Below are 11,958 nucleotides of genomic sequence, written 5' to 3'. Positions count from 1 at the left end.
TATTTTCAATAATTAACACTTTCATGACCTGAAATTTTGAAACTTGAACCAAAAATAAGATATTGTTTGGTGAAAATTGGGTTTCTCTATATGTGGGTCTCTTTATCCTAATCTGCCACATGGGTCCAAATGTGCACTGTGTTTTGTAGAAAAAAAAAAGAGAATTTTCTTTACAGGAAGAAAGTCTGGTGTTCTTATCTTAGGTTTGTGTCCATTTGTGTGTTAGGGTTTTTTTTAGTTCCTTTTATCTTTTTTTTAACCCCAGATAGAGGGTAATATGGAGGATGTTGAAGAAGCTAATATAGCAGCTGTTGAGAGCTGTCATTGAGTTCTGAGTATGATGTATCAGTCAAGGAATGAAGTTCATTGTAGGAATTTGATGGTGGAAACTACAGGGGCTATAGTGAGGTTCAAGAAAGTTGTTTCACTCCTAAATAGTGGTTTGGGTCATGCAAGAGTAAGGAAGCACAAAAAACTTCAAATCCCTTTTTCTGAAAGTATTCTCTTGGACAACCAAATTTGTAAAACCGAATTCAAAATGTCTGGAGTTTCCTCATACAAGTTTTACTAAGAATTCAATTCAGGGATTGGGTCAAACAGTTAGAAATTCAATCTATATGATGGGAAAACCTAGTTTGGAATTGAGCTCCAATGAGAGAAGCCCTCTAAACCTTACCTGACAAACTTCATGAACACATTACCACTTCCTTAAGCAACAACAAATGAAACATGAAGCAGAAATAATGTTTCGAAGGAACAATAGTGTCGTAAATTTGAATTTTGAGAACTCTAGCTAAACACCATCAATGTTGTCGTCTACTAGGTCTTTCATTTCTTCCTTGAGCATAGATGGAAGTGTGGCTAACATGGATGGAAATGGAAGTGCATTCCATTTACTAGGAGTTGCACACTCTTCTTATCAGAATTCACAACAACACAAGAGAAAGTGCATTCCATTTGACTTCACCCTCGTTCTGTGTTCTGGTGTTACTGTCTCATATACACTATTAACCATTGATGATTAATGACTGTTATCTCAAAGATTAAAGTTCATTTTCACATTCAATTAATTGTTTTATGCGTCCTCTGCAGGAAATATAGATTGAAAAGATCAGTTAAGATGCCTGCTACCAGCAACAAACTTGCGGATATCCCTCCCCATGATCAGTAAAGGTGCCGCAAGAGCCTTCATATAATTTACTCCTAAGCATACATGTATAGTTGACTTATTGGCATTTCTCAAGTGAATTCAAGAGCCTTCACATAATTTTTGACGTTTCATGTGCAACTTCAGTAGGGTAGTCAAGAAAAAAGACGACTAGGAAGAAGATTATCGTTAAAATTCATAAGGAATATTTTCATGTTGCAAATCTTACTTTAGTTAGTTGCTTTTATTCTTGTTAGTAAGATCTCATATCAAATATATATGCTTGTAAATGTTTTCTTGAAATTCTGCAACTTGTTCTAAATACATCTCATATCAACTTGTTGTTGTAAATGTAAAAAAGATATCATGTGGCATTACTTAATTTGAGAATTTAATATAAAAAATATGATAAGTTTAAGTTAAATACTACATGTTTATTTTAGCTTAGTTCAATTTTAGAGTATCTCTAATACAAGAACTCAATAGGAGTTTTTCTTAACTCTTTTGATGAATCCTTTTGTTACCACAATCAAATTAGCCAGGATCACAAAAACATCCCTTCAAGAAACTTGTCTGAGTTATCATCATCGTCATCAATTTTATGATGACTTGCTGAACTCAAAGCCTTTTTCCCTGTAAATACATGGTCAAAAAAGTTTAAGCTTGTAACAGAAAATTAAATTTTTTTCTTGGTTAACCCAAGTAGGTTTTTTGGTTTCTGCTGCCAATGTCGTGCTGACCTGAGGTACGTTTCACTGCCATTGGCGTTGTTGGGTTCGAGGTAAGATTGATGTCTTCATTGTCTAATAGTCAGTGTATTTTTCTCTTAAATAGTCACTGGATATTTCTGATCTTACATCCTGTTAGACTTTTGGTTTCTGTTGGCAGTGTTGTGGTGACCGTCGTATCGTTCCACTGGCGTCGTCGACCTCCAAGGCTCGAACCACCGTCCTTCCACTTAGATGCGTAGTTGCACTCGTCGGCTCAAGCTACGACCGCAGCACGCCTTAGCCGCCGCCAGTTAACAAGGTATGAGCTCTACCTTAGTTTGTTGCTCTTCTTAGTAAGTTCTTAATCAGTGCGGTGGGATTGATACTGTTTTCTTTGGGACAACCATTTTTGGACCTTAATTGGTTCTATTCTTAGTGATAGTAACTTAATATATGTGGTGACGATGCATTGTGAGTTTGTGACCATTGTAATTTGCATGATTAAAATGTTTGAAGTTTTGGGTATCGTTTTGTGCTTGATTCTTAGTCTGAGATAAGTGTCTAATAGTAGTGCATTGTGACCTCTCTAATTTGCTTTTTACTTCTTTATTCTATTTATCCCATAGTCAATATTCACAATTGTTTACCTTCTCCCAATTTGTGTGCATTTCTGGTTTCTAAGGTACTAATAGAAACTTCTTTTTTTGTGCATATTCTGAATTGTTATTGACAATCTTTTTCTTTTTTTTGTTTCCTTAACTGTATGACATGTACACATTCTGATGTTTTAACTCATGGATGTCGTTAGGAAGTTTGAACTTGAAGAATAAGCTTCAGGAATTATATTAATTTCTGATGGCACTAATTTGTAGGACTGAGAGTAGCATCTCAGAGTGGCCTTTGGTTCCAGTAGAAGAATTGTTTTCTTTGGTTGGCATTAATAAAATCATTTCCAGTGCTCATTTTTTTGCTATTTCCTAGATTACATATTGTTTTCTATCTTTTTTCTCCTTGGTGTTTATCACTATCCCAATTTCCAATTAGCTTTATTTCATTGTACAACTCAGGTTCATTGTATGTTAAGAAATTGAGATAATTACCCTTATTTGTGTGTACTCTATTAACAATCTTTGTATACATATCATTTCAAGGTTCCACATCCTATACATCCATCAAAGTTCTTCACTAGAAATTAGAAAACATGTCTTAATATCACAAAAGAAAAATAAATAATCCTTAGGTATCTACTGCCTACTTACTATGGTAAATACAACAACCAATTGAAATCTGGGGTAGCTGCTTGAGTAAAGAGAACCTGGAGTGCTTTCCTCTATCTCAAGAGGTACAAATATATTGATGCTTTTAGCCTCTAGATAAAAGTATGCATTGCATGGCCTTGTTTTGTTCATCATTGTTCAATGGCCACCAAAGAAACTTCAGATAGAGAGAAACAACATTATAGGTAGTGAACATGCTCATTGCCGAATGCACACCACCCATCATGATGATGCTAAAAGGCTAAATGCCTCTGTATCCATCCTCCAAGTCACTTCAAGTAGATATTTTATTAAACTGTAGTAGTACCAATGGTACTATAATTACATAACATGAGATATTTTAAGTACATGCATAAATAGTCTGGCAGTTTGAAGGAGACTAAAGTATTGAGTATAGTAAGTTCAATTCTGATTCTAAGTTAGAGAAAAGTAGTTAATTTGGTTTTTATAATTATCAATGGTATTTAAGTGATCCATGTAACTGACTTCTACCCCAGGGATAAAGCTTGGAGGGGTTTGTCGTTGTTGTTGTAAGGAAGCAAAACAATGGCCAAATGAACATCAAAATAAAGAAAGAACGTTGGGTGTTAGACAGTCTAAACATCACTCAGAAACATGAAGAAAGATATTCTCACTCTCATATTGTGGCACAAAGGGAGTGCATGAGTATCACCTGTTTCCATTTTAAGAATTCAAAAATTTCACAATATTTAGTTTTACAATAAAATGTTGATGTATAATGAAAAACACCAGTTAAATGTAAGTCAATAACTGTAGCCATATCTTGTACTTCCCTAGAAAACTATGTCATTGCCCAGTTATCATCATGTCCACATCTCGGTCTAGTGTGATTTTCACTGGTCGATTTAACAGATAAGATTGAACTGAAGCAGCAACAACAATAAAGGCTGATCTTGTCTCCTTCCCCCCAAATCCACCACCAACTAGTTTTGTTTTGCAAACTACCTTTGACATGGGAAGGCCAAGAGCATGAGAAACATATTTCTGGTTCTTCTGAGGAGCCTGCAACAACACAATGTTATTTTCACAATGCAGTTATTTCCTTCAAGCCATAAATTTAGGCCAATACAAACCAAACACTAACACTCACACACATGGGTTCTTTGTTTCACTTTTTTTAAGATTCTGGTTTGGGGAGTGGTTGTTATAGCCACTACTTTTTCATCTTGTTCAATACTTCTTTCAAGCTAAGCATGCCTTATGTTTAGCTTGTTCTCTAATAATATTAAATTTAGCTTCTTCAAAAAAAAAAATAACACTCACACACACACATAACTTCTGTTAGGATCCAATTACAAGGTATGGGACTTGAGTCCCACATTGGAAGTATAGGAATTTAATGTGGGGTTTATAAGGCCATGGGCTCTCCAACCACAACAGCTAGCTTTTGTGGTCTGATTCTCCGAAGGTTCTTATCAAATTTCCTTCCATAGGCCTAGGCATATGTAACACAAAAGACTGAGAAGGTGAGAATGAAGAAAACAACACAGCTCCCACAATAATCTTGTAACAGAAAAACAATGGAGCAAATGTTTCCACCTTGTCAATATGGAAGGAAAGGAACCATCATAAAATAAAGTTTTCAAGATGTCCATATGAGAACCAGCTCTTAAGATGGTCTTTTTTGCTGGAAATTTTCATTTTTTTTGTCCTAAGAGATTTAGATAGAAACTGCTGACATAAAATCAAACCCTTTAATAGTTTTATTCAATTATTCAACCCACATCTCAGTATACTTCCCTCTCTGTATCCTATTTTGAGTTGTAAAGTATACAGAACAACATGCCATAGTTAAGAAAGATTAATTATGCCAAAGTCCAAGTTTCCAAAATGCAAAGTTGTATTCTTGAATGCCCTCCTTTTTACTATTTGCCCATTGTTTGACTCTACTATCATCATTATATAGATCTGCAGTTCTCAACATTTAAATGTATATGAATACTTAAATGGCTGAATCCTACCATAAAGCAATAGATACGATAAAACAAGTTAAAGATTTCAGACTTCAGTTTCCAAGAAATACATATATTATAAAATTTAGGCATTCACTACAAAATTGTAAAACTTACTTGAGTAGATGATATCATATGAACTTCATTTCCACCATCCACTGTCCATATCAAAGTGCTATGTGGCTCCAAATAAAAGTGTTCCTGACCTCCCATCTGAACTTCCCCTTCAATTATTCGGTCACACTGACCTGATTGAAAACAGTGATCAACATCACCTTTACTCAAACACTTTTATGTATTGGGGTGAAAACTTCTAGCATTGACGGCATCCCGTATTGAAAGGATGGCTAGGAGCTCTTCATACTCAACATGAAATCTTCTTGCTGCAATCTTTGCATTTTCATGAGTATCAGCCACAACTACTACTATAACCTAGAAACATACATATATATCTCATTGACTAATAATGACAAAAGGCTAGTACAAGACTAAATATTCCAAGAGAATTCATCACTAATGCTTGTAAATCATCCTTCAATTTTGAGATTTGGACAAAAGTAGACAGCAAGTATCCACAGTGCTTTGTTGTAGTAATATGTCGAATTGTTATATATACACTAGGTTTGTTGTGTTCCCTTGTTGGAGTAGTGTTGATTAGACCTACATTAATCTATTTAGGTTTTTCTGATTTCAATTGGTCTGTGTTAGTATAGAAGAAAGCAAACATGCCATTAGTTTATTTGATGCTTGCATGCACATACACAGTTTCCAAAACCGAATCTATGTACAAAGTTTACATAAATTTCTTTGTAAATATTTATAAGATAAAATAAATTGATTTTAGTTTGTGTTGGTGCCTAGCTATGATGCGATTCAGTGGGTTAGTGAAAATTGATTTGGCAGGGTCTGAGCAGAAAGCTGGTACATATATTGTCTGCGTTACTTTTTCTAGTTTCTTGTCCAATTTGCAGGTATCCCATTTCTTCAATTGTTGAATCTTTTATGGTGCTTGTTTATTGTCTTGGATACTGTATATACACTATGGCTTTGTCATTACAAAATATGCTTGCTTTGGTAGAATATAACATGCCAAAACCTATTCATTTTGTTAAGGTAGACTATAACATATATAGTTGTCTTCCTTTGAATGAGAATGTGTTTTGCTATTAATCGGAATCTCATTAGCATATTTTTCAAACTTGAGTTGACTCCTAGAACTTACAGCTTTACAATCATGTGTTGATTGAGCTCAAGACACACACACACACACATACTCATCATACACACACACACACACACACACAGAAAGCCTAATGACACACACACTCATCATACAAACACACACACACACACTCATCATACAAACACACACACACACACACACACACACACACACACACACAAGTTTGATAACAAATTTGTTCAATTATACATGCAGAAATTTCTTCAATTCTGACTTATTAGCTGTGACAAGGTAGTTGGTCTCTTCATAAGGTACTTACCTAACTTTAACTTGAATTCTACAACAGTGTTGATGACTTACTAGTATTAGTGAAAACAAATTTGCCAAGTGTACCTTAGCTAATTTGTTTAGAGTTGTAAAAAATGAATAGTTTTTAACTTGAGTTATTCCTATTTTAAATTTTGAAATATGCTTGCATGACTGTCTTTGTATGAGGATTATCTTCTGTCGCAACCTACCCTTCGGCGGGAGGGCGACGAGTGACTCGCGGGATGCGTGTTCCACGAAAGGAATACGCGCGGAGTCGCCACCAACGTTTATTTGAGGAAAACGTCGGAAAAACCGGAAAAGACGCGATCTACGAACTTTTAAGTGAAAGGTTCGGGAGTTGTATTTACGCACGGGGAAGGTATTAGCACCCCACACGTCCGTCACAAGGGACGGCAGCCTTTAATCGAATGTGCAAACATGACTTTGATTTTTACGTTCCCTTTTTATGTCTTTATATCCTTTATACCCCTTTTTTATATTTTTCTCTTTTTGTGGTCGACAAGGGTGTTTCCCTTTGCTCCTACGTATTCCTCAATTGCGATGAGGAAATCAGACCTACGTAGTTCTTTTTTATCAAGTGATTCCTTTTTTACTTAAAAGGTGATCATTTTAAGGCGTTGGACCTTGAAAATGGTCCATTTTTACTTAGTAAGAAGTTTAAATGATAAAATTCAAAACCTATTTTTATGGACGAGCTTGACTAGGCGAGTTGATTTTAGCCTTAGTTTCACTTTAGTTATTAGTCAATTCAATTAAGAATGAGAAATCCTAAAGAGAAAACGTCCAATTGATTTTCTGCTTTATCCTACTAAAAGATGTTTTTTTTTATTATTATATTATTTTTTACCTCTTTTTTATTTCCAACGTGGTTACGGCACGACCGAACAGTCGGAATTCATTTTAACCGAAGTTAACGAATAATACAATTCAAACGATCGGTGGAAACTTATTTTATTTTTAGGTTAAGCGAGAAATGACTTAAGTAAAATGGCTTAAGCACGTCAAGAGGGGGTATAAAAAAGTAAATGAAAAGAAGAATAGAAATACACAAAACACAATGTGGACCACTACGGGTACATAGAATGAATCGAAAAGCTTGGTTCGAGGTACTTACCCGTTGAAGATCGAAGAACGATGAAGAACGAATGAAGAACGTCGAAGAACGGTCGCCTTTGCGAAATTCTTCACGGAAAACGTTACGGAAACGTTTCAGAAGCGCCTCGGCATAGATTTTTTTCACGGAAACAATTTTTCCAAGCAAATTCGAAAGAGAAAGAAGTGCCTAAGGGGCTGAACCCTTTTCCTTCTCACTTCCTCCCCTATTTATAGCAAAATAGGGGAGATGGTTGCCGCCCAGCTCGCCCAGGCGAGCAGGGTTGCTTCCTCCAGAAGCAACAGCCTTCTGGAGGAATCTTCTGGAGGGCCAAGTGGGCCTGGTTGCTATTTGCACCCCCATTTTTACTAAGTACACCCCTTGCCTTTTTTGGTGATTCTTTTTTTCGTAAAGTTATGGAAATTTACAAATTTCGTAACGATACTTGTTTTCTTTCCGTAATGTTACGGAACCTTGTGGATTACATAATCATCCCCTTTTTGACTTACGGAATGTTACGAAACCTCACTAGTTGTGCAACGATGCCTCCATTTGATTTCCGGTGTGTCACGGAACCTTACGGATTGTGCATCAATATTTTCTTTTGTTTTCCGGCATGTCCCGAAATTTCACAAATTGCCTAATGATGGGTGCCAAGCACCTTACAAGGACCAAACAAAGGTCGCATGTCATCAAGCAAAGGTCCCCGGACGAAATTAGGGTATGACATCTTCTTTTTTATATAAATTTTGGGAAGCTGAACAACAGTTAGTATAATGTTGGTATTTTAGGGACAGTGTAGTTATTTAAGGGTACTTGTTAGTGTTTTAGGGGAATAAGAAAGGCAAGTCTAGTCTTTATCAAACACCTAAATAGAAACTCAAGCCCTTCTTCAAGATCTTGAGTAAGAGACTCGACTTTCTCCAATTGGTTTTGCAACTTATTCATTTTTGAAATAGGCAAACATCAAGCCCAAGAAAACAGGGCAAAGCACTATCTATGGCCTATTCTACATCAAGCCCAAGGAAGATAATCTTAGAATGTTGAAGTCATTTTTGCCCATCATAATCCTCATTTCTCATCTTCCATAAATTGCAACAAGCACAATGCCATAACAAATGTTTTGATTTCATTGATTTTTTTTCCTTTGACCATAGTAGCAAAAAGCTTGTAAAACTGTAGTAAAACATCTGGTAGTTAAAAAGAATAACCAATCTCATCGTCCAATTGGTGCTGTAGGTTGCAATGAGCAATCTTTGATTCAAGCTGGGCTAGTTGTTCTTCCTCCCAAGAAAACAATGTTTTCCTCCAGTCCCAGTTCCAATTCCAAACTCTGTTTTGATTTCATTCAGACCATAAAGTATCTTTATCTGTCGAGATACTAAATAATCTAGCAAACATATCCTTCAATATCGCTTTATCTATCCATTTTTGTTCCCAAAATTTTGTTGACAAAACTACCTAGTCTTGGACCTATGCTGGCCAGTTGTGCACTTGCCCTTTTATTAGTTTTGGGCAAGCAATGCAATGCTAGAGTTACCACCCACAACACTCGTTTGCAGTTAAGACATATGGTGAAAATGGATTGCAGATAGAGAAGTGGATTGTTGAGTGTACCTTCAGCTTTTTCAGTTGCATTTTCTGCAAGTTACACTTCTCTTTCTCTAACCTATTAATGTGTTCCTTGAATTGCTGAATTTTCTGAGTAACCAATTTCCATTACTTGGTTCTCAAAAAATAATGACTTAGGAACATTGAGTTGTTGACACCCCCCAAAATTCATCCGTTGATGATGATGTTGTTGCGCCTAATGTTGGTGTATGTTAATAGCTGCAGGAATTTGCATTTGCAACCAATGTTCCTGCTGTGAAGGCATCACCATTGGATCCATTCCCATCAGGTCCTGATGATGAGTATCACCACCAATAACAACATTAACATTGTGATCTTGATGATCTCCTACATTGATCACACCCGCAGGAGCTAGAAAATTTTCTAGGTTTTCCCCCAAACTAGGTTGTTGCTTCAAGGGGGTGTCCATAGACCTGCTCACCTGTTCTTAGAGAACAAACTTCCTCCAAGACTCACTAATACTATCATTATTAGTTTTGTTGCTCAATGTGCCATTATTCAAACTACCATTGCTACCAAGAATAAATGAATTATTATGATCAGATGAAGGGTCTTGAAGAAGTTGTTCATCTCTGATCAGTTGAGATCACATTTTTCTGAACCTCATCCAAATTCATACTTGTCATACCCTAATTTCATCCGGGGACCATTGTTTGGTGGCATGCAACCTTCGCTTGACCGCCTCGAGGTACTTAACCTCCATCGTTAGGTAATCCGTAAAGTTCCGCAACATTCCGGAAGTAAAAAAGAAACATTGTTGCGCAATCCGTAAAGTTCCACAACATTCTGGAAGTCAAAAAGAGCATTGTTGCGTAATCCATAAAGTTTCACAACATTCCGGAAAGAAAATGGATGTCGTTACGGAATCCGTAAAGTTTCGTGAGATTTTGGAAAGAAAACAGCTAAAAACACAAAAAAAAGGGGGTGAACTTATCAAGATAGGGGTGTAAATAGCAATTCGAGTCTAGGCCCTTCCGAAACATTTTGGAAGTTAGGTTGGTTAAGGAGGAAGCAACTGGGCGGCAAGCTCCTCCATGTTTTTGAAAAATGGTTTTCGGGACTTCCGTGGCTTCCGTAATGCTTCCGTAAAATTTCTGAAAACCTTGGGTAAGCATATTTCACTTAACATTGATGAAAGGGAAGAGAAAAAAAGATGAAAATCAAATCCGAAACACTTCCATAAGGCTTTCGTAACTTTTCCTTAAAATACGAAAGGGGGGTGAACTTAGTAATTTGGGTGCGCTTAGAAATCTTCTTCATTAAGTCTTTGGGCGACAAGCACCTCTCTTTTTCCCTATAAATAGGGGAGGGGGGCTGTTTCCAAAAATACTCATCACCCCTTAGCTATGCATTTCAGCTATTTTGGGCATAAAACACGTTTTCGTGAAGAAAAATCGAGTCGAAGTGCTTCCGTAACGCTTCTATAAGCGTTTATGTGGAAATTCTTCATCGTTCTTCACCATTCTTCTGTCGTTCTTCAGTCTTCAACCTGTAAGTTCCCGAAATCGAATTTTTCAATTCATTCTATGCACCTTTAGTGGTCTTTACTTGTTTTGTGTACTTTCACTTTAATTTCGTTTACTTTCAGTTTTCTTTTCTTCCGTTTTTAATGTGCTTTAACCATTTATTTAAGTCGTTTTCTCACCTAATAAATGATAAAATGAATTTCAACCGATCATTTGCGTTGTAATCTCGTTTAATCACTGTTAAAACAAAATCTAACTGATCATTCACGTTGTAATCTCGGTTAAACCAAAAAAGGCAAAATAATAATAAAATAATCAAAATATCTTTGAATAAAATAATCAAAAAAATCAATCAGACGTTTTTCTTTGGAAGTTTCCTTGGATCAATTGGCTAATAACCAAAGTGAAACTAAGGCTAAAATCAACTCACAAATCAAGCTTTGTCCGCAAAAAATCACTAAAAAACGTTTTAAGGTCCAATGCCTTAAACGATCCTCTTTGCTTTTATCGGTTAACATGGACCGTTCAAAAGCATAAAATCAACATGTAACTTTACCGCTTTTGTGAGAACTACGTAGGTCTGATTTCCTCTTCGATGGAGGATACGTAGGAGCAAAAGCCCCGCTTTTGTCGACCTCGTGAGATGGTTAGAGGTTCAACGCCTTAGCTTTCTCACCAAGTAAAATGGATCATTTTAAGGTCCAACGCCTTAAATGACCCCTTTCCAAGTAAAAAGAATCACTTGATTCGCCCCTTTTGAAAGAACTACGTAGGTCTGAATTCCTTATCACAATTGAGGAATACGTAGGAGCAAGGGAAACACCCTTGTCGACCACAAAAAGATAAAAAAATACAAAAGGCATAAAAAGACATAAAAACGTAAAAAGGGGAAAATAAAACAATTTGAAGGCATATTTGCACACTCGATTAAAGGCTGTCGTCCTTTGTGACGGACGCGTGGGGTGCTAATACCTTCCCCATGCGTAAATACAACTCCCGAACCTTTCACACTTAAAGTTCGTAGACCACTCCTTTCCGTTTTTTCCGACGTTTTCCTCGAATAAGCGTTGGTGGAAACTCCGCGCATCTTCCTCCCATGGAAGACGCACCCGTGAGCCCTCGCGTTGCCCTCCCGCCTAAGGGAAGG

General features: G+C 36.5%; 1 pseudogene; it reads left to right on the top strand.

Moving 5' to 3' along the window:
* Window positions 1–271: 271 nt before the first annotated feature.
* LOC106797368 (probable WRKY transcription factor 39) lies at window positions 272–1,171 on the top strand (annotated as a pseudogene).
* The last annotated feature ends 10,787 nt before the right edge of the window (window positions 1,172–11,958 follow it).

This window comes from Glycine max, chromosome 19, assembly GCF_000004515.6.
Source record: "Glycine max cultivar Williams 82 chromosome 19, Glycine_max_v4.0, whole genome shotgun sequence".
In the NCBI taxonomy this organism is placed as follows: domain Eukaryota; kingdom Viridiplantae; phylum Streptophyta; class Magnoliopsida; order Fabales; family Fabaceae; genus Glycine; species Glycine max.
This window is presented reverse-complemented; position numbering and strand designations above follow the sequence as displayed.